At 42.7% G+C, this 21,553-nt stretch overlaps 1 protein-coding gene across 22 annotated transcripts in view; it reads right to left on the reverse strand.

Moving 5' to 3' along the window:
- LOC128754658 (receptor-type tyrosine-protein phosphatase delta-like) overlaps positions 1-15,374 on the reverse strand; it is a 191,454-nt gene extending 176,080 nt beyond the window's left edge. For 7 of the 22 annotated variants that reach the window (XM_053857436.1, XM_053857435.1, XM_053857433.1 and 4 more), the window contains exons 1-2: positions 14,918-15,373; positions 14,728-14,838 (exon numbers count right to left, since the gene is read on the reverse strand). The gene's annotated coding sequence lies outside the window, so the exon portion shown is untranslated. Of the gene's footprint in view, positions 1-14,727; positions 14,839-14,917 lie in introns of all 22 variants that reach the window. The other 15 variants (XM_053857438.1, XM_053857440.1, XM_053857439.1 and 12 more) reach the window with 9 other exon arrangements.
- Positions 15,375-21,553: the final 6,179 nt, after the last annotated feature.

A 21,553-nucleotide genomic window follows, 5' to 3' on the forward strand; every position in this document is an offset into this window, starting at 1 on the left:
TTTTGAGTCCTGTCCAGAAACCAAGCTTTTACTGGTAAATTGCTCCCTTCACATTATCGCTGTGCACTATTGTGGGTTTATTCAGTTCCCGTAGCCATCGCAGGTGTGCGTGCACGCCTGGCTACGACTGGTGAGAGAATCCAGCGATGCACGGACGGCTGGATGAGAAAGCGCCGGCTGCGCGACTGACTGTTAAGTGAGTGGAGTCTCTGTGAAGATGAACGGCTCTCAGAGGGGAACCGGTTCTTTTTGTCAATTTCTTTTCTCAAGCCGTTTGAAAAACTGGACGACAATGAATGAAACTTTGGTTTCATTTTGTCAGAGCTATTTATCAGCTGTTTTTTTCAATATTGAAAATATCTATGTCATTTTTGCTAAAATCGAATAGATTATCTGCACAATAACTACAACTACTGCGATTACTACTACACCTTTTTTTGACTAATAATAATAATAATAATAATATGATCTGTATTATTCATTATACATGAATCACATTATGTTACCATGAATTCTTTCATCTCGGTGTGTGCGATATGATGATATTAGATCATGAATGATTTGAAGTTCTTGATCTGCAAAGGAGAGAAGACGGTATGGACAGACTGTGCCACATTCTATACACTATAGGTCTATGCCGACGCACCGCCGCTGACTCTCAGAGGAAACGCTGCATTCTCATAACAAGCCCACGACGCCCTGCACACACACTCACTGCAAGCAGGTAAAAATAAGTCGTTTTTAAACCTTTTAGGTTCGGGGTAGGGTGTCAAGTACAGTCTGCACTGCAAAGCGAATAGAGCTAATGTGACATCTCGTGACACTTCAAACCTTTATTTACACTGGTGGAACATCAAGGTTTACCTTGTTGTTTAATAACTGGCTTAAAACTAAACGTAATACTAAATAAATGTAGCCATGAGTGAGCGGTGAGTGGGAAAGGAGTATGGGATAACACAACAGGAGGGTTTCAAGGATGTCACAGGCTTTTGTGGTCGGCCGATCACGGACGGTGGCCCATCAATCGGAGCATCCCTAATCGTCTTCACTACTTCACAACAAAATTGTCAGTACTACTTGCTAACGTCAAGGCAAGAACAAGGTACGAAGCAAAGAGAGAATAAATAGGAGAATATTTATGGATTTAAAAAAATCTAAATTGACTTATACATTTTTTTTTTAATTTAAAAGAGGCTTTTTTTCACTAAAGTGAGGCAGGTAAAGGTCAAATGTGTACAATGGCCAGTTTCGACGGAGTCACTGGTGCACACGTCTGCACCTACACAGTATACGTCTGCATCTGCGTGTGACAGCAGGCGTAGCAGAGTGTCCATAGCTGGTGGTTTATGGCTGCCGAGCTCCGATTACACGGCTGCAGCTAGATGTGCGACCAGTCTGCTGCTTCTATCTGTCTTCTGTGTGACTGACTGAACAGACAAGCAGCCAATGGAGATGGCTCAGCCTGAGCCACTTGGCTTCGCTCCTGGAGATCTCGCAGGGAAGCGCACACATCATGATATTCACACCAGAAGACAGCGCACATTTCCTGACTGACCAGTTTGTGCTCATATATTTTCCATTAGCATTTAACGACAGGCTTTCTCGAACGTGAGGCCTTTAAATACTGAACAAGAAAGGAAATCCACCTGGAAATGGCGGCAGAATGAAGAGAGAAGATTTCTTTGATATAATATTCATCCTGCAATTACCTCACTGTGCTCGCCGTCATTGTCAGCAGTTGATAAACCCAGATTTATCCCGCTGATCCGAAAGAACATGACCTGAATCTATTGACTGCAGAATTACATTTTCACTTGTGCAGATAAAGACTCCCAGTGAGACACATCCGCTGTGATTCCCCGTCCTTTTCCCCCTAACACTCTAACAAGGTTGAATTTTACGTATACTTTAGGCTTTTGAAGTTTCTGTAATTAATTCAATTTGTTGTTTGTAGATAAAAACCTATAAATAACTGACTCATTAGCCATCCCAGCAGGGAGCAATTACGGGCTGGGAGTTTTGCTTACGGATTTTATCGCCGCGAATGAACCCGAAAGCTACATGACCACACTGAACACGATTGTTCCAAATGGGAAAGGCTACGCAGAATTCCCGACTCAGCAACAGGACTTAGGAAGCCGACATCCCGATATAGCTGCCTTATGTTGCGACTGTGAATTCGGGATGAAAAAATAAATATCTTGATAAATATTGTCATTTTGGCGATAATGATAATTATCACGATAAAAATACATTTTCATTCTATTCCATGTGTTGGACTGACTGCAGTCTCTCTTGAAACTGTTGAAACCTATTAGTGGAGTTTGTCTCCAACTTCATCATTTGTTTAACTAAGTGTAGAGATGAGAAATTCAATGTTTCACATCTCTGGTAGAACCCGGTTGTGTCTGACAAACTGCCAGCTTTGTTTAGGGGGTAAATTTAAATTTAACTGCTCTCCCCAATGTATCATGTCTCATTTTTACTTTAGGTATGAACCAGTCTGGCCACATTTCCTAGATGCTATTGAAGAAATATGAGAAATAATGCGAATAAATGATCATTTAGTCATATTCTATTCCCCAAATTATTATACAAACTGACAGTCCTTTGTCTTGTGTGATGAAAAACCTTTTCACAATTCTCTCACCTAAAATTTCATTGATACTTTGACCAAATCAGAATTTGTTGATGGTCCCTAACTGATGCCTGGTTATAGCATTAGCGCTGCCGGTGTCAGTGGGAACACTAATCCGGGGAGAGGACGCCGCCGCCAATAGCGGAGTGGATGTCAGTCAAATATCCAGCTACTGTTTCGGCGAAGCTCCAGCGGAGCGGGAGACTCTACATGTGTTGATATGAACCAAGGCAGACAACCGCGTCAGAAAACCTATAAGGACCACTCCATCTAATAAAAGTAACACAGATCCAGAGACTTAGAGTCGACCAATGTCACTATCAAAAGTTTTCTGTATTTAAAATGAGTTTAAATCTATGATAATGAAACAAAACTCTCCACAACTGTCACACGCCGGTGTCTGCTGTCGCCACAGACTTTATCGAGAGACGCGAAACTCTCAGCAGGGGGAATGTTTTTGGCCGTATACCGTGTACTATAGTTGTCACCCATCCCTACTGTGAATAAACACTTAAGTCAGCGAGGTACTGTTGGTTCTAGTGAGCTTCCTGAGACGGATCGATTTCCCACCAACACGCATGATGCACTAAGGATGTAAGAAGCAGGAGGTTACTGTACATTTTGTCATTATCAGTCATAAGCAAATCGTCTGGGTGGTGGGCTGCAGAAGAGCTTTAAATATCAAAGGGAAATAACATGACACTGGAGACAATCAAATATCTCAGCAAAGTGATGAACAGCCCTAGTGGACCAACTGGTAACCATGGCGATGGAGGAAGTTACCGGCGATCTGCCTCTTGGTTTATTTCCGTGGATGTTGGTCCAAACTCATCACTCTGTTTAACTCATACAACTGTGTCAGTGCATTATTAAAAAGTACTCAGGCACAAGCTCGGGTCATTTTTTTTCCTTCCTGTGTATTTAAAAAAATGTTTCGCTATTTACCAAATGGAAGAAATACTTGCTACGAATGAGGTTCCTAAGTTGAGCACTGAATTGGAATTAACTGCTGGAGACATCCACATGTTTCACGAGAGACAGATGACAATGGCATAAACATCAGTAATTCATCAACCAAATTTATGAAACAAATCACATCCACACACGACTAGAACATTTGTTTTAACCTCAGTTTGATTTGCTGCGTCGGTACATCCCTCAGGACTTTAATCACAGGCACAATAGGAGTTCATATCCCTCAAAATGAAAAAAAAAAAAAGTATTAAAAAAGACATAAAGAAAGGACCAGAATTCTACAGTGAATATACGTACGAGAGGCAAAATTAAAATATTTCCAGGTGGGTTTCAATATCATTTCAAGATACAGTAGACTTTATTAAAGTCTCTAAAGTAGTTTTTACATTTCCAAAAAGTAATCCCTGAACTCTGAACAAGTACCCAGGACACGTCTGTTGCCGTTTACATTAGACTTGTCAAACTCAAGGTCCAGGGTCCAAGTCTGGTCCGGCTATTAAAACAGGCGAAGCACTCACTACCAAAACTAGATCATATGTTCATACCTTGACTTCCAAAAAAGTGTGTTCACGCTTTGACTGACGATTTTCTGGCAAGTTGAAACTCCATTCGAGAAGAATGGAAACATGTTTGAGTGGTGGTTAAGGAGAATTCTATTTTCTCGTAAACCTAAAAGTGGCTGATTATTTCCAGCTAAAAGAGGGAGGATAAATAAACAGCCACATTCAGCCAGCGACTTGGACTATGTCTCAAATTTTGAAACAACCCTCTTCCTCGCTTCATAACAATTATTTATTTATAACATTAACCCCATCAGTTTGGTGTCCAAAATAACAGCTGACCTCAAAATATGGACCAAGTGTTTTTGACTCCAGTTCATTTGGAGCTCTATGTAAAAGACGTCATAACCACAGTGGGTTTGTTCTATCCACAGTGGAATAAAGCCGAGGCAGCATTTTATCATGTGCACATGCAGGTATTCTATCCAGAGAGCAAGAAGTGACAAGGAGGGGAGGCTGGGAGGGGAAATGAGGAAGAGTGGGGGGGGACGTGGTGGAGGTGCTGGAAGAGGAGCAGTGGGAATAAATGTTGTTAACATTATAGAGAAGTTCAACGCTGGTAGAAGGAAAGATATGAGCGGTAAAGTCCTGAAAACCAGGATTAAGAAAGAGTAGAAATGTAATGAGTGGATAAAAAAAGAGGACAAGATTAAACAGAGAGCAGGCTCAGGAGCTATTCACACGGCTGTAGGTGTGCAGGGGGCTGCGTGTGGAATTAGACCGAGCACTGTGGTGTAAAGTGATGAGGGAGTCTCTGAACCCTGATGTTGTTACACTCTGCTTCCACACCATCAGGATATATCTCCTCCAACCAGTCAATTCACTGTTTGTGTTTGAAGGGGCGAACCGATGGAGAAATAGAGTCGATGACAGCGGTGAGAAGCAGACGATACAAAGAGAGGAGGATAATGATGGAGGCAAGTTATCCTGCCGTGTGTGTTCACGCACGCTGCAGCGTATGTGTGGCTGATTGCATGTGAAAATGTGGATGAAAAACCAAGGCTTTAGGTTTTTAATCAGCCCCATCAGAGTTGCGTACGGGGACTGAGAGAAGCTTTCATGTAGTGGAAACACACACTATCGGTCTCACACTCACACACTCACACAAAGCATTCCCTATGCCTTCTGTTCTAAATTTACACCAAACATGAGAACAGGAGGCTGGGGGAGGAGGCAAGGTAAAGGAGTGAGGAAAGACAGTTAAAAAAAGGTGGAGGGCAGAAGTGTGGAGTCAGTGGGTGGGTTGATGAGAAGAACACAGGGAGATGAGTGTGAAGGAAGCAGAGACGCAGAAGACTTGTCTAAGCCACTTTTGTATTCACATAATCACCTGAGTGAGGAAGTCGCTTTTTCTTCTGTCGACTATATTTTTTGCTTGATGGATTATAATAAAAATAACGGTGGTTCTCAAACTGAAATGAAGGACGGCAGGTGGAGATGCATCAAGCGCTGTATCTCCTGCCACACATGCAGATACCAGTGGATCGATATTGTCTGGGAATAAAAGTTATCGCACATGGCCGTCCGCAGAAGGAAGAGAGGGCAGATTTGATTTAGACGTCCGGCAGGAGAGATTGAGAGAGGAAGGGACTGCCAGAAAGCTGGAGAGGAGGGAGGACAGTGGTATATTAGTCAAGGTGTCCAGTCGGTGTATTGCCTGCTGTGCAATACCACCTCTTTGATTTACTTCGCAGAGTGACGAATGATAGCGGGGAGGAGACGGAGTGTAGCAGAGACCACGAGGGGAGGAGGGGAGCGCAGCCAACAAGCGTTTAGGCCAAATTAACGGCACCTCATAAATTAGACTGCCACGCCACAGTCATGGCAGGGGGCGTGTGGGGGGCAGTAAAGAAGCGTGGCAATGTGTACACAAACCTGTCGCCCTGATGCCTTTGGATGCTGGCGACCGTGTCTGCATGAGGAGTTAGGGTATCATTCTGTGAACGCCATGTCATGTCCATGACCAGTCAGTGATGCATATGTGATGCACGTAAAGGCAGCGCTCAGTAAATACTGTAGCTTCGGGAAAACGTCATATGAACCCACGTACTGGAAGCATGACCAAACATATTCTACGCTGCAGGCGCTAGACAGTCATCCTGTTCCAGTAGGGTGAACTTGAAATTGCCGCGGAGATCATTGTTTGTTTATCATTATAAACATTGTGCAGTTTAAACGCATTAATACAGTGCTATGTTGATCGCTCATGAGGCAATTCGAAGAAAACACTTGCAGTCTCACACTATCATCGTGAAAATATGGATATTCACCAGGTATCGTCACTTTAAATGAATGGATACGATGCACAGTGTTAGTACCTGGAGTCAGGTAGACGTCAGGTAGACAGTGACCTAGATGTGTTCAGCTTCAATGTTGGTTGTTTTGTTATTAGCCATTGGCTATTTTGCTTCTATTGACTACATAATGGTTTATATTTTCATAGCTTTTATTATTATTATTATTATTTTAAATAATATGAAATTGTATTTAAATAATTTATATATTATTATAAATTTATTTATTTTATTTTTGAGTGGTGGCATTTCTGCATTATTTTCCAAACACAAGCAATACATTATTCTATGGTATGACCAACAACATCTGATAAAATCAACATGTAAACTCTTCTTCCCTGTAACATACACACACACTCACATATACTATGAAATGATGCATACGTCGATAAGAATGACATATCTTTATTTCACTTCATTAAACCGTGAAAATAAAAACCTTTAATCACTGTGCAATATTAGTATAATGTATTGGGTTCCGCGTTTATGCTGAGTATGACGCATCACCCCGACAAGACGTCAGTCGATGGAGAGCAAAGTAGATCCAGTACATTTTCTGATTCAGCACTGTATAGGTGCAGACTTTGAATCATGCTTTAGGTTGAATCATCACTGCGACAACGGAGCTGGTCACATTTCATACGTGACGGACAACGAGGAAATGATCAAATGAAAGAGTGCGCATGTGAGACATGGGTCGGACAGTCCAGATAATCTTCCACTGTTGTAGAGCAGCTCCTGCTTGGTTGTCAGACTGGTGGAGCAGGTTGCCAGAGTTTTCTATTTCACAGTCTCGCCTCAGCAGGGTGGCGCGCTTTTTCCTTTCAAAATTGCAGCCTTTGCGATTTGAAAAGCATATTCTATTACACTGCAATGTCCATTTGAATTTCTTTTTGGGTACTGATACTTCATTTAAGACCCCTAAAAGATTCTAATACCAATCTTGGTGTAAGATTTCGACAAGAACCTCAGCCAAAGAACGGGGTCTTTGCAACAGTAATGGAATCTATTCTTGATCTACCTTGTTGAGAACTGAAATTTGAAGTTCATTCAGCAAGTCTCGTAAAGCAGGGTTGAAAACGTTCTGAGAAAAAAAGTGAAGTGTGTGACTTGTGCGATCCACAGTGGTCAGTTCAGCAATCCCTCCACCGCGTTTCGTGCTCCTCACCCTATAAATCCTCCCTAATACACACCCAAAGAAACATTTACTCTGCCAGCAGTGTTGCCACTTGCCCATGGCTATGTGATTACAGAGGGTCTTGACGGAGTGAGGAACTAATACAAACACACACACACACACACCCATCTTGGCCGTGCAGTTGATGCTGGGAGTGATTAAAGTGACGTGTGTCACCTGGCTGCTGCTCTATCTTAAATCAGGACAGTGAAGCTCAGATTGGGTATTGACTGGTCAGCAGAAGTCTCCATCCATCATGCTGAGAAACGATAGCACAAGGGGGGGGGGGGGGGGGGGGGGCGAGGGGGTCGTATAGCACTGGCGCTGCTCAGCGGCTGACTGGGTGACATAAGGTTAGGGCTGGGGCATACGCTATCATTTATACAAGAAAGTAAGCAGCAGAGATGCCACTGGAAGGCAGATGTGGACCGGCACTCGCCGGCGGAGTCCACGATAGGATCGCGACTGACTTTCAGTCAAATGTAAGGCAGGAGTCGGAGCATGCGAGGCTTGCTCAGAGGTAAGAGGCTGGCAGCCATTCCAGCAGAGACAAGCACATGTACACACAGACGCATCACTCTGTCTTAAGGGCCTAAGCAGCATCTTTTGACTGTGTGCCTAATGATAATAAATGAGCCATCATGGATGTGTAGGGAGGCAGTAAGTCATCCTCCTCATCGACAGGAGGAAGACCGGGAGACCCAAGGTCACCCCACTGTCAGCATCACTCTCCCTAATGACTGCGTGTGTGCGCTCACATGCATACTTCATACACCTGATCATAGACGCCAGAGACTTGCAAACTGCACTGGAGGCTGCATTTGTCTTCAGGATAAAGCTGGCTTTTCCCAAACGCGCCTCACTTTCTGCCCCCGGACGTCATTTCTCACAAGTAGTGTCACTTGCAGGTGGAACAACTTTAATTCAGTTTAGCGCTTGTTGTGAAACATAAGCAGAGAGGTGATGTCATCCACCGCAGAATGGCATCCTCCTCACCCAAGGTTGCCAACGTGTACTTTTCAAGTTACTCAGTGTGAACCAAATACATGAAACATATTCATTCTGTTGGACATTATTAGTCTGGTGATTTCTCAGCTGGCTGTTTCATCTACGGCCCTGTCAGGGGAATTCCTTCTCTGAAGCCGCCGTGAGAAGAAAATGTTCCCCGTATGAAAGGAAAAAAATGCATATTTGTTGGAGAGAAATGGCATCTAAAGAGTGGAACGGGAAAGTGGAGCCTTCACTTTTTAGTGTGGGAATTCTTTTCACTCACACACATCCTTACATCATGCCAGAGTGCACCCTCGCACACACACACACACACATATGCAGGTTGCAAGTTTGGACTGGGAGCTGCAGAAAGCTCATTTGCACCATATTGAAATGCATCTCAATTAAAGAGAAACACATCGAGGTGCCGAGGGAGGAGTGAGATGTGAGAGAATGGGGAGGGGAGGGAGAGGGTGTGAAAAAGATAGTGTGTGAGAGGATGAGAGTTATATTAGGGTGAAGGGGGGGAGCTCAACTGTCTTTGGCAGGAGAAGAAGGATCCGGAAACTTCTTACATCTCTCCCTTGGATAAAAAAAAAAAAAACATCATTTAGATTTGGAGAGGGATATTGGAGGTATAACTGAAACCAAATCCGCTTTAACTTTGTTCCAAACTAGCACATAAGGCTCGTGGCTGCTAAACCGACATGATTCAGGGTCCATCTGTGGGCTGCGGCTTGTTATTAAAAACCCAAGGCCATGCTCAAAATTGGCACGCGGGAAGTTTGACTACATACTTTCGCTTAGTCCAAACCTGCATTGGCATTTTCACTTTGAACGCGTTTAATGCGCCGACATTATGTTTATAATTGATGTACCCAATTACATCTGTGAGAGCATGTTGTGTGTCGGAGATTGTCTGGGTTTAATAAAGAAAATAGATGACACACAATCTGTCACGTGGAACAAAATCTAAATTGGCTTTGGATGCCGCCGACATTTTTTATCGTCTCTGGCGTTCTTAATTAAGAGCGTGATGAAGCTGCCGTCCCACTGGTTTCACAGCGAAGGCTGGAATCTCGACTCCCGATCTGTCACACCACGCCTCTCCGCCGGCCGCTCTAACCTGCGTCTTCGCCTCCAGCTCACCAGACCCGCGCCTTCCGCGCGACGTGACCTACTCTTGACTGGTGGCTGTGTCGGCCCCATTACCATGACAATGTCCCCGCTAGTAAATGAGCTTCATCAGCGCTGATCCCGCCAGAATCATTAAGAAGGGACTAAATTAACACCAACACAGCGCCATTATTGTCTTAACTGCCATCCGCATCACCACGTCAGCACATCATCTGCAAATAGATCATCACATTTCTACCTGAGGACGAGGAACCACTGAGGCATCTGAGCTTTATTAAAAATCGCTCTCAAAACTCCTCGTGATCGACACATATTTCACGTTGAGTAAGAGTCACTGGCTGAGGGCTGACAGAGACAGTCGAGGACAACATTATTTTGCCACTTTCATAAAGTTTGTTGGTGAGTTTCACAATTTCCTAAATACCTCGCTTCATTCCAACTGCAAGATTAACACAAAAAAAATAGGAGTTTCTAAATTGCCACATCCTGCAGTGAGTAACAAGAGCGATTCAGGCTCACACCTGTCTTGCTTTGATGGAATTCTTAGTGGGAACATTGCATTTTTAAGAAATTGCACTGGAACAAAATTAAAAATGTTGTTCTGCAACCCCTAATTTTGCACATACGTCATTTGCCTCGTATTTATTTGAATTAGAAGTAGGGCTGGACATTTCATCGGTTTGCAATCGTGGTCGCGTTTTTCGGCATCTGCGATCAAAGTAAATGTCGATATCTGAATTGACAGGGCTCAGAATGCTAACAAATGTTAGCATTTCTCTCCACCAAATTTGGACACAGAGTGAGTACATCTGATCTGTGCGACACTAAGTGGCCCACCCCGTCTGAACTGTATTGCTGATGCATGTCAGTAGGAAGCCGTTTCAATGAATGGTGGGAGGAAACAAATATAACTACATACCCCTAATACCACGACTCTGGCTGAACATTTTGACCCCACATTTGTGCTCATGAATTCACAGGCGGTGTGTATGGCAGGAGGAAACAGGTACTGCTGTATTCACTCCAGTGACTGCACTCTAGTTAATCTTTGTTAAATATTCAATTCTTTACTTATTTTTATTAATAATAATATATTCCTATATGAAGTTTGGCTTTGAAATTAAAGCATGTCACACATTTTGTTAACGTAAAGGACTATTTTGTAAATAATTCACCCAAAAACTCTTGTAGAATTACGAAAGAAAATCATTAGTAAACTGTGGACAACAGTATCAGTATCATATTATCGATTTCGATTTCATGAAATAACTTTTATTTATTTTAAGGTAGGTAACATTTTAGCATTCAAAGTACGATTGCTATCATTTGTAAACAACCTCAAATAAGCTCAACGGCACAGCATCTTACTCACACAGGAAGAAAACAGGTTGACCGTATCAGATCATCTGTCTGTTTCATCAGTTTTGCCTGAAAATTCCAATGAAGTCTGTTTCAAGTTCTTTTGCAAACACACTGGCAAAAAATATTTCATAGTGGAGGTAATGACTGAGCATGAATCGCAATGAAAACTCTGCAGGTGAAGTCATTAAAATCCTAGGTATCATCTTTAATGGTCACCACAGTAAAGCCTATATCCCAGCCCAAAACTGTTTCCCACTCTTTTTCCTCTTCAGCTCGGACTTCTGAAGTTCCACAGCCACATTGGTGTGTATCTCCACCATCTTTACTGCCAGATCTTCCCCAACTCAGGACATGACCATTTTTATTAACCTATTGTCAACAGCAAGTCAAAGCCTTGCATGATGGGATGGTCAAGTACCCGTCTGAAAAAGCTTGTACTCAACACTTCGACTGAGGAACCTCAACTCATGACGACAACAAAAACAGACCTTGCTCTGTGAGAGATCTTCCGGATGAGCTCTCTCCAGGAAGGACGCATTGATATTCTAACTTGCTCCCGGACTTAAGCACCATGTTCCAATGAAGAGCAAAGCTGTCGGGAAGAGGTCAGTCCTGACACCCAGCCACCTCAGGGGCTTCACCCTCAGGTTGAATTTGTTAAGTTCACCTTCTCCGACCTCCGACAGCTAAGGACTGACAACCTACAAGGCAGGAGGTGAGGAAGCCATGTGCTCTATCTAGTGCAAGTCTCTATTCAGCATCGCAACTATGTCAGCTTTGTTAAGAAGAAAGAAATGTGTCACATTTTCACCTATCTAACAGGTAGAATGTTGCGGGAAAGAGGAGCCATAAACAGGCCAAAGGTTGGTCCTTATTGAAGCCCAATTCATGACCCCTTTTGGAGTTCCTTGTTCTCCTCAGCAGTTTCATCTGCTCCGGTGCATTTCCTTTAATAAAACTTTTCTCTCCAAAGGAAGTTAGTCGTAAACCGACCATGATTTCAATGTTGCTGACAAATCACTCACAATCGAAAAGCTGAGATTAACAGAGTAAGGTGTGACAGCCTCGTACGCACACTTGGCGCTCAAGTGCATCATTTAAAATGACTCAGTCAGACTCCGAAACGTAATAACTGCTCAGATTAGTCAGTCATTGGGGAAGAAACCAATACCTCGAGCTGATATTTCAGTTTCCACTTCCATTAGAACTTATATTTAAGCAGAAAATTGTGTGTATTTTAAAAAAAATGGATAAACATATTGTCTCAATGTTGTCTGAAGCATTTCTAAGACGAAATAAACCAGGGTTGTTGCTTCATTTGTCAATTTTCGACAATTTTTTTCTCAGATTTGAAGGCACGAACATCTGCTGCAACAGGACATGACTGCAAAAGATCTAAAAATTGTTTTAGGATAGTCAAAGACAACATTTTGCATTGATCAACTAAGAATTATAGTCTTCAATTCTTCATCCATCAGCACACAACAACCAGCCACAACACAGAAGTGGAAGCTAATTGGAACTCAATTTTACTGTGTAATTACATAAATGCACCCAAAATTTGGCATGAGTTATGTGTTTTTCAGTCATGATGGATTTGAATTATTGAAAATCATCAGTGGGAGATGGGTAGAGTGGTGCTGAAAACTTCAGAGGGCAGCTGCATTTTTTTGCCATTAAAACATGGAAACTGAAAATGTTAAATATCTACATCAAGACATGAATATTTGTGTGGACAAGTGATACTAGTCAAAACCTTCTGGAATGGGTGAAATATAAAATAAATGAATAAATCACCCCAAGCAGTTTTTACTCATTGACCATGTTGAGCCGACAGAAGCAAAAAAAAAGGGGTGTTAATGAAGGCAACTGAAGGCATGCGAAGAACCACAACCTGAGGAAGATAGAACTGTTTAAAGGCTGTGATGCATGATAGCTCTGCTACGGGGGCAACTGTTAAAACATATTTCAGCGTCTGGAGCTGTGGCTAACACAAAGTAAAAAGTCTAGAAGATTCATCTCTGGCTTTATCCCATAAAAGTGCCACAAGACAAAAACTGCTGTCCCGCGTTTCCCTTCACAGCACCTTGAAGCAGACTTGAATTTAAGTCAGTGTCATGTTTGGTCGATCCTCTTATCATATATCCCGCCTGTCTATAGTCACAATAAGCTTCTTTTAAATAAAACTCTGGCGGGTGACAAGCTTGAGGGCCCTGACAACTAAATATATAAATATATGGAGGAAAAACTGCTTACATTGGTGTTTCTTCCCGACAATTCTTTGAGTTAGCATAATCTCTGTGTCTTCTCTTTTTTTTTCTTCGCCCCCATCCTTGCATACACCAGTGAACAGACGCTGGTTTCTGACATGTCATGGCATTTTTTACTGTCTTGGTGAAGATTAAAAAAGAGAGTAGAATGTGCCTAACGAAAAAGTCATCTTTTATGGTCAGGAAAATGAAGATTATACATGTTATAGGGGCATCAAATAAGGAGACGGTGAAAAACCAGCAGTTCAATTAAGCAGTACAACATACGTGCCAAGTCGACTCTGTGAATATGATTGTCTTTTTTGCATCTTTGTGTTCTTGTTTCTGTTCCTGTTTATCATCCTGCGTGACATACATGTAGGACCAATGACGCAATCGTGTTGACTGATCTGCTGCCGTTCATTTCCACATACGTGGAATAGCTGACAGATCGATCATTAACAACTACATAAAAGTCCCCTTTGTAGAAAATGATTGTCCTTGTAACTCTTCACTCTAGTTTCTTGGTGTTTCCAAAGGTCAAAATGTCTCTTTTTTTGTGTGCGTGTGTCACACTTCTGAACACTGAGCGAGCTGCTCTCCGGCAAGGAACGGATTTCTAGCTGGAATATAAGTGTGGAAAATATCCAAACACCAGCTCGATTTATGAGAATGAAAGTTTACACAACTGAAATGACCTAGCGGGGCACTCAGTCATGGCCTCGGTGACACCCAGCAGAAGCCTTTCAGCAGCAGTCTCTGAGGCACTGAGAGAGATTGAGGAGGATTTTAATGAAACTCTCTATTAGAGCAAATGTGGTAGCACATAACAAGACACTCAGCACTGGACGGCAAGTGGGAGGTGAGATTCTAACGGATGGTGTGTGGGAGAGTAATGTTTTTGGTTGGAGGAAGTGTGATGTCTCCATTCCAGACCAGCTTAATTGATAAACAGGAAAATCGCAGCGATACTTTCATAGATTTGTGCCTGGAGCCCTCATGAATTCATAATGGCCCTGACAACAATTGCACGGTTAGTAGTCGCTGCAATAACGCGACAGATAGCAGCCTTTAAAAGGCGCACTCTGGGTGAGTCACGCTGGTAAACGAACTGCACTTTCCCTTTGAAAAAAAAAAAAAAAAGAATCGGAATATTGACTCACTTCATTGGTGACACTTCTAATGAAGTTACAGCGTGGAGGGAAAGACCCGAGGACAACTCTTGTTATCGCTTATTCGCATCACACAGTCGGTCTCCAACAGACCTCAGACCCACTACTTTTTCTCTCCGTATGTGCGAAGCGAGGAGCCGCTGGGATGAGTGTGTGTGTGTGTGTCTGCTCACCGATATATCCGGACTTGTGCTCGATGTACGGAGAATCCAGAGGAGTTCCTCGCCTTTCTTTGCCTCAAGTTGAAGACAGCGAGAAGACGCGCTCCCACAGTCCTGAGTCAACTGCGAAGAAGGGAGAGAAGAGGAATCAAACCACCAGCCCGGCGAAAGAGGAGAATTAAGTGGGTTAGTAATTGCGCACGTTTTACGCAATAATCCGGCGCTGAACCTTTTGTTTAAAGGGCGAGGAGGCTCGCAGAGGCGGTTTGGCGTCCCGGCAAAGCAGCGATTGTCAGATTTGACTTCAAACTGAAGCTGACGATGCGCACCCAGATAAGCTCCGGATAAAGAGAGAGGTGGAGGAAGCGCACGAGGGAGGAGGGAAGAGGAGGAAGGGAGGAGAGGGATCGGAGGTGCAGAAGCTCGAGACGGATTCCGTGAACAGAAAAGGGCCACTCCACTCAAACTTATGAAGTAGGTCAGAAATATGCGAGGCACCATCCCCGATTCCTCCTCTTATGACTCCATCTTTCACGCCGGAGCAGCTCAAAGTTAGCCACTCACGCCAGTGACTTGACACTAGTGGGTCTTGTTCTTGCATCCGAGTGGTAGCATTTCTTCAGGCAGCAAGTCCACCTCACCAGCAGACCTGGCGCCTCATCAAGACGCTCCCTAATGGAGTCCTCTCCAGCGAGCAGCAGACTCCTGAAGACTCTTCTCTTCTTCAGAGAAACGCTTCAGGGAGGGAGCTTGAAGGATCCGTCACTGAGTGGAGGAGGTGAACTTCATGACAAACCCTTCTCACATTCTATCATAGACTATGGCCAACGGAGAGGACTTTCTTTCAGTCAGACGCCTGTGTTGAGCTGGGTGTGTCAAACTCAAGGAGTGTGGGCCACATTTGGCCCCCCACATATGCTCCGTGTCCCAGAATGTACAAAACGTTTGGAGCATCTGAGCTTGAGTGGGACATGTATGGTGCACTGTAAATAAGAAACTCTCAATAGTGATCTGATACTTGTTTCATACTTTCCTGTATTGTGCACTAGATTTGTATCTAGTCCGGGTTTGGTACAGGTCAATTATTGACTACAAAATTATGTTTGTTTAGCTTTCAAGTGAGCCTGATCTTAACTTAAGCTGTATGTTTTTTTGTGATCACCTACACACAAAATTGTTCTCTCTGCTGCCATTATTAAAGTTGTGCTTTAAGAATGTAGTCGATGTCAGTGAGGCCTATGAAAGCGCCTGTGATACATACATCACATGCAGCCCATTTTAACGCCATGTCTCCACCTTCTCCTCAAGGTCATCCTCCATTATGGATCAGCGCGTAGCAGTGTTAAAACCACCACTGTATCATCATTGTCTTCATAATGGGTGTTCTATGGGGGCCGTTGTTATCTTATGTTTCCTGTCAAGTTTGAGGGAACAATAACCTCAGCCAAGGACATGTGACTGTTGGGGTTTATCTGTCTGTGAGCAAAGATACTATCAAAGGTACCTCATTATGTACAGTAGATAAAGTGCAATAAGTGTGTGTATTTTTTTTTTACACCTCTAGTGTCCTTGTCAAGAAAGACTTCTCTTAAATACATTATTATTGTTGTTGTCATGAGCATATTACATTCTGTCCACTCAGTTAAAAATGTTGAGTTTACTGTACTTTGTTTAGTATGGCATTGCAGCAATGCTGCCCCGCTATATTTATTTTTAAATGCATTACAGTTCCCATAAATGGAGTGTGATGTTGTAAATAGTTACCACGACTCCATGTTAAGACAAATGTGGAGGAGCAGCAGGAGGAGAAGGAGGAGGAGGGAGAGCAGATAACCTGAGACTGCAGGTTCCTTCATGTTTGTGAAGCAGCAGGAGCCTCAAAGATGTTCACTGGAGACTTTTTGGGATCTCTGCCAGCCTTACCGCAGGAGGAGGAAGTATCTCATCCACACATTAGAACTCTCAAGTAGAAGTGAGTGATGTGGAGATTATTCAGGAGGATTGATGAACTGAGGGGTGATAGATTTTAGGGGGTGGGGGTGGAGGGGAACACAGGTATGAGAACGCCTCTTTGTTCCACAGTGAGGAAGGAAACAAGTAGAGTATACCAAGCTCTTGATAAAAGTTTTGCTTTGAAAATAAGGAAGTGATCTTGCTTGCACACGCTTCATGTGTTGGGATATGCTGCTCAAAGGTCCTCTATTATTTGAATTTCAAGGGCGTTCAAAGTGATATTGGAGCCCATTGTAGCACTCAGGTACGTTTTTTTTGGCATGAAAGTAATATTAATAAGTAGAATAAATCCATTGTTTCTTTTGGTGCCAAAGTGCTCAAAGGCTGCGGCAGCTTCATATTGAAAGGCTGATGGTGTAATAAATAGCTATGACCAATTCATTCACTGTTTGACTCATCTGGTCCTGTTTCTTTAAGATTTTTCACTTGTGTGACTATTCTGAGGTTGGAGTTGACTTTGGCTCGTGTTCTGTGCCTGGTGTGATCCCTGTCACGCTACACATGCGCCAACATTCATCGATACAGACACAATATCACCAGCCCTTGTTGGAGAATTGACGCAGCATCCTCCAGCATTTCCACAACATGTATGTGGTCATGCTGCACCATCACGCCAACAGTCAGAGCTGACATGCCTTCAGAATGCTGATCTCTTTTTAGAAGATGAAATTTCATGTGATCACATGTGAAAGAACAGTAGAAAGAAGTGGAAACATTGAAACAAGCGGACAACACAACAAGCATCATGGAGGTGGACTTGGTCAAGGTGTTTTTTGGATTGTTTGTAACAAAAAAAACCTGGAAAAAACATAATAACTAAAGGACAGGAAGATGGCCTTGCGGAACTAAAGTCACACATCCCGCCCAGAGTCGGACCAGACGAGAGAATGGACTGAGATTCATGTGTCATCATTAGAAACTAGTGTTTTTATTGTTATCATTTTAATAAATGTATCTGTCTGTTCTGTTCTGGTACAGCTGCCTTTTTCTTCTCCATTGCAGTTCCGCATACAAGAGTCTGAAGTGTCGTATATGGACAAACAGTATGAGCAGCAGCTCAGTGTAAGTCCAGCTTTTGGTGAATCATTTAAGGGGGAGACAGTTACCCATCATGCTCACACAACACATAAAGCACGTGAACCACCATTGCAATTGTGAGTTCTTTGGAACCTGAAATGAATTTAAATAGAATGATTTTGCTAGAAAAACCATATCACTAATGCATGTTTTCAGATCAAACAGACTCTGGCACCCTAAAAGGCTCACCAACTATACGACACACTTCACTGCATGACTCGTGGTTAAGATGGCAGCATTCATTCAGTCACCCATTCTCTTCGGTTTATTGGCTTGAACAGGCTCGGCGGGAAGCTGGAGCCTGTCCCAGCCACAAATCTGTGCAAAATAAATAAACATGTATCGTAACTCCAGAGATATAATACAATTATATAGTTTTCTTTTTTTCCCCAAGTAGGCTCCACATGAAATTCTAAAAAATCGATTGTTACTGCGATATTTTCTATTGTCTGGCCGGAGCTCCCAGGTCTCTCCCAGGTAGCATGTCAATTGCCATTACCCAGACAATTGCAGCATTGTGTGCAGTTGCAGGACCCCTGTTCATCACAGGTCCTAACAAGTGAAGTGGACTATTACAGGCCTTCTCTGAGGATTCCAGGCCACACTTTCTTTTTCCTCTTTTCTTTTTTTTTGTATGGTCCTCTAGGGAGATGACATCAAGGCCATAAAAACCCACAATCTGATGGAGAGGCCGCAATGGATCTGGGATAGAAAAGGGTCTTTTCTTCTTCACCTGGCGGCTCATTTGAGTTTTTCGTCTGCAGTGCGTTTCCTATAAGGTGTTCATGCTCTGAACTAATGAGTGTAATTAAGGACGCGTTGAGATTATGTAAGTATCTACTGTCTGTTGCAAAGCAGCAGATTAATAAGGACATTAGTTAGACAACGGAGAACTTCTATTCACAAAGAAAGTTTCATGTCATGAAAAATGTTCACAGCCTTTACCACTGAATAGAATGTGGCCGATCAGGTGAAGACAAAAGGCAGCTGGCACAACATCTCAATTTCAATGTTCTACCTCTTAATCGAGCACATTTTAGGGGAAGGAACTTTTTCAAGATTTGCTTTTTTTTCCATTAGCACCAAACATTGAAAAAAGCAAAACAAAACAAAACAAAAAAACATTGTTTAGGCAAGTATTTTATTTAGCGCTCGGAGGATAGGAGCACAAAAAGTCCACTTCCACCCGGATGCATGGGCTTGTGTGATTCAACTATAATTTGACCCATTATAAGACAAATACTAAAATGTGATTCATTGCAATTAACTACTCGTAAAACCTCCGGACTATAGAGTGCACCGGAACATTATCCACTGCCACTAAAATTAAGAAGGAAAACAGTTCTTGTTCATACATAAGGCACAGATGCAGTGGTGCTGTCTGCACTGTAGAAAGGCTAAAAATGCATGAGGATCACTTCTAAACTAGTTTTGAAAATGGAGTCCAGGATCGAGACTGACTGAAGAAACAAACTGTGCAATGTTCTAAACTTGAATCATGAACTCCTCACATCTTTTATTTACATTAAAGCGCTTAAAATGCGCTGTTTTCACCTGTGTGTCAAAAGCTCTGACACCACAGCTGGTCTCAGCTGCTGCTTCTCGCCTCTGCTTCTCCAGCAGATCGGACATGGAGACAAAAATAGAGCGTTTTGAGCTCTTTAAGGTAAATAAAACACCTGTGATTTGTGACAAGGCTTAATATTTTGGCAGCAAGACGCCCTTTAGCCTGTAAAAATCAATATATTAGCCACGTTGTTTTATAAGCCGGAGAGTTCAAACCATAGACGACAGACTCTTTTTAGACTGAATTGGAATTGTATTGCATTCTTTCAATACATGAATTCATTGTGTTCGCCTATATTTGGGATTCATTAAATCAAAGACAGCATTTGGTTTGATCCCGAGGCTTCCAGAGATCAGTCACTACTACCGTAACTCTGTTGACACGCGGCTATTCCATCATGTTGGGAGGAAAGTAACATCAGTAATAAACAAATAATAATAAACTAATTAAATTCAGGTGAAACCTGCTGACTTACCTAGACACAGGCCAAAAACTAGCAACATTAGCCTGACGTGATACAGGGTGTGCTTTGATGTTGCTATTGTTATCTCATTGGCTGGATTTATCCTTTGTAATGAATGACATTGAAGCTTGGTGTATGTGTTGTGGTGCCGAAGATGTGGTGAGAAATGAGCTGTTTAAATCCTTTAAAAGACTAGTAAGGGATGTGTGTTCAGTGCTCGAGTCTACCCACTACAATAGCTTCATCTTTATTGTAATGGGAAATCGAGTTTTCATTGCTAAAAAAAATAATCGACTTGAACATAAACAGCTGTTTGACATGGTTTTGTCTGCAACTGGCTCATGGATCTTGAGGTTCTATTGGTTGGGGCCGATACCAGTCTTGAAAAAATAAGGCAAAAAAAGAGTCTGCTGTTCCTGGTACTGTAGAGCATGTCAACAACCGGAGCCCGAAATAACCATCTGATTTGATGATGAAGCAGACACACCAACAAGAGGCACCTGAGCAACCACAATTCCCCAAAGAAACACGATCAATATTTCTCACCGGTCCATCTGTCACTGCAAACAACAAAATAAATAATGATTTTATTCATCAAGGAATGCTGTGACCCACAATTGGATGAAGGTGTTTGAGATGTCTAAGGTGTCCGGGGTGCCATCAGGAGCAGGGAGGAGATCAGCCAGCGTCTACGGAGGAAACCGTGTCAGTTACATCGACGAAAACCAGGATCACACATGAAAGGAAGGGAACACTCGTACTTGTATTTTACAATTGAAGGCACCAAGAGAAGGGACGTCCACTCCCTGCCTCCATCATCATCCCGACTTTCAGGCGCATCCTCTGTTTGCCTACATGCACAAATATTTGCAACATCTTGCTGTATGTTTGCAGAGTGTTTGGAATCAAAAGTCAGTGTGTCTGTGTGTGCGTGTACGTCTGCGTGCCGGTGCACGTGCGCGTCCGCATGTGTCAGAGAGAGCTTTGTACTTGTGAAAGTCTGCAGATCTGAGTTTGTATGTCAGTACGTTTGAGTGTTCTCTGTCTGCAGTTGGTCCGCATTATAATCTAGCACAGACACGTGAGCCTCTCAGACGTGCAGAAACGCTATACAACAACATAATTATGATGTTCTACTGCTCAACACCGCTCTATCTATCTGGTGTTGTGTGTGTAGAGCTGGGCCTTTTTTCACCTCGTCATATTGATCCGTTTCTGCTGCTGTCAGGATTTCTTAACCTGAACATACTGTCGCTGCATTTGCACGTTGACGGTACATGTCTGGTGTATTTATACATCTCTTTCTCACCCTTAGTCATTATATATGCTGAATATTTTGTCACGAACAGGACGCTATGATGCAACCAAAATTATTTCATAAACAGCTCATTTTGTACCATTTTTTCACCTAACCTAAATGAGTCATAGCTTATCGGCAAATTGTATGTCAGAAAAACACCTCTCTCCCACTCCCCGGAGATTTGGTCATAATATCGGTATAATTTCATAATAATGGATCATCATTTTGTAAGATCTATTTTAAGATCGGTTTATTTAATTATCACGATGCATTTCTTTTTGCTCTGGATTGAGAAGAGGGACCATGCAACACAAGGACGTCAGCAAAGTTTTTGGAGATGAAATGAAACACCAACTTCACTCACAACTAAGGATTCTAAGACTCAGAACATAGTGGTCCTTGGATTACAACAAGTTTC

The sequence above is a fragment of the Synchiropus splendidus genome, chromosome 2 (genome assembly GCF_027744825.2).
Source record: "Synchiropus splendidus isolate RoL2022-P1 chromosome 2, RoL_Sspl_1.0, whole genome shotgun sequence".
Taxonomy (NCBI): domain Eukaryota; kingdom Metazoa; phylum Chordata; class Actinopteri; order Syngnathiformes; family Callionymidae; genus Synchiropus; species Synchiropus splendidus.